The sequence below is a fragment of the Oncorhynchus masou genome, chromosome 12 (genome assembly GCF_036934945.1).
Source record: "Oncorhynchus masou masou isolate Uvic2021 chromosome 12, UVic_Omas_1.1, whole genome shotgun sequence".
In the NCBI taxonomy this organism is placed as follows: domain Eukaryota; kingdom Metazoa; phylum Chordata; class Actinopteri; order Salmoniformes; family Salmonidae; genus Oncorhynchus; species Oncorhynchus masou.
Window position 1 is genome coordinate 90,116,907 of NC_088223.1, and position 1,797 is coordinate 90,118,703.

The 1,797-nt window shown below is 40.1% G+C and overlaps 1 protein-coding gene across 2 annotated transcripts in view; it reads right to left on the reverse strand.

Annotated features, from left to right (window-relative positions):
- Positions 1-263: 263 nt before the first annotated feature.
- The window catches only part of LOC135551034 (P2X purinoceptor 1-like), a 24,579-nt gene continuing 23,045 nt past the window's right edge, over positions 264-1,797 (reverse strand). For both annotated transcript variants that reach the window (XM_064982410.1, XM_064982411.1), the window contains one exon: positions 264-1,797. This exon is cut by the window's right edge and continues 622 nt beyond it. The gene's annotated coding sequence lies outside the window, so the exon portion shown is untranslated.

The following is a 1,797-nucleotide window of genomic DNA, read 5'->3' on the forward strand; positions in this document are numbered from 1 at the left end:
TTGTGATCTGATTGGGATCAGATCTTACAAGTGTAAACAAAACAAGATAAGGATACATGTTAGAACCAGGTATAAATGGGGAAAAGCATGTCAAACCTGTACTGAATGCCACTGTTACCGTGTAAATATGTACCAATATATAAATATGATGGGGTTTTTTGCATGTTTTTTGTACACCAAGACATAATCAAATAATTAAAAATATCAGAATAATTTAATCATGTCTTTTTTGTAAGTAATCTGTCAAAGTATATGCAAGAGGACAACCTTCAACAATGTTTTATTGAATTTGCGTATCACTCACAAACTTGTTGATTGATGAGAAAGATTTAAAGATCAAAAATATGTGATTATTACAGTATTTGAAGGTGGAATACAGTAGTCAGTAGTCATCTATTCTTCTGCTTCTTGAAGACAACATGGTGTGTGCTGTGCTGATGGAAGAGGTTGGAAACCGACTTTCAACTTACTCTTGAAAGTTGTAGTAGTGGAATACACAAGGTGCAGCTTCTATATTGGGTAGGACATCATCAGTTCCTCTTGTCCCGTCAGTCATTACAGACCTTAGAGAGATATTTATAACTAGTCAGAAACTGTCCAGATCTACTAGCCCACGTCAGCTAACGTTTTTTTTAGCCCAGAGATTTTGTAGTAATGTATGATATACTCAAATATACACATTAGACATGGCAAAATGTATACAATTGCAAGAAAATTACCTTTAAAACGGCAACATTTTCCCTGCACCCCATGACAAATTGTGTAGAAATGTGTCCCCATAGAAAATAGAGAATGTTTCTGAGTGAACCGCAGCTTTAAGGTAACGAATGTGTTATAAACAGATATTATAAAATGTGTTATAAACCAGGGTACTTTAAGGTAACGAATGTGTTATAAACCAGGGTACTTTAAGGTAACGAATGTGTTATAAACCAGGGTACTTTAAGGTAACGAATGTGTTATAAACCAGGGTACTTTAAGGTAACGAATGTGTTATAAAACGCATGATTCGTTCAGTTAATGAACCAACCCTAAACTAACACAAACTAACACATAGTAGCCGGCAGGGTAGCCTGGCAGTTAGAGCGTTGGACTAGTAACCCGGAAGGTTGCAAGTTCAAACCCCTGAGCTGACAAGGTACAAATCTGTCGTTCTGCCCCCTGAACAGGCAGTTAACCCACTGTTCCTAGGCCGTCATTGAAAATAAGAATTTGTTCTTCACTGATTTGCCTAGTTAAATAAAGGTAAAATAAAACATGGTTCTAATTATGACACATTGAGGGAACAGCGCTCCTAAAGCACATCGATGCCTTGTTTTGTGTCACATTCCAATGATTAAACTGTCCTGATTATTATTAGACAAACAAAGGAGGGTGGCTGTCTGAAAGAATGTTCCAAAACTATCTATCTCGGCCAGTGGTTAGAGTGTAGAGGGGGTAGGTAGCCTAGTGGTTAGAGTGTAGTGGCGGTAGGTAGCCTAGTGGTTAGAGTGTAGGGGCGGCAGGTAGTCTAGTGGTTAGAGTGTAGGGGCGGTAGGTAGCCTAGTGGTTAGAGTGTAGAGGGGGTAGGTAGTCTAGTGGTTAGAGTGTAGAGGGGGTAGGTAGTCTAGTGGTTAGAGTGTAGGGGCGGCAGTGTAGCCTAGTGGTTAGAGTGTAGAGGCGGTAGGTAGTCTAGTGGTTAGAGTGTAGAGGGGGTAGGTAGTCTAGTGGTTAGAGTGTAGGGGCGGCAGGGTAGTCTAGTGGTTAGAGTGTAGAGGGGGTAGGTAGTCTAGTGGTTAGAGTGTAGAGGGGGTAGGT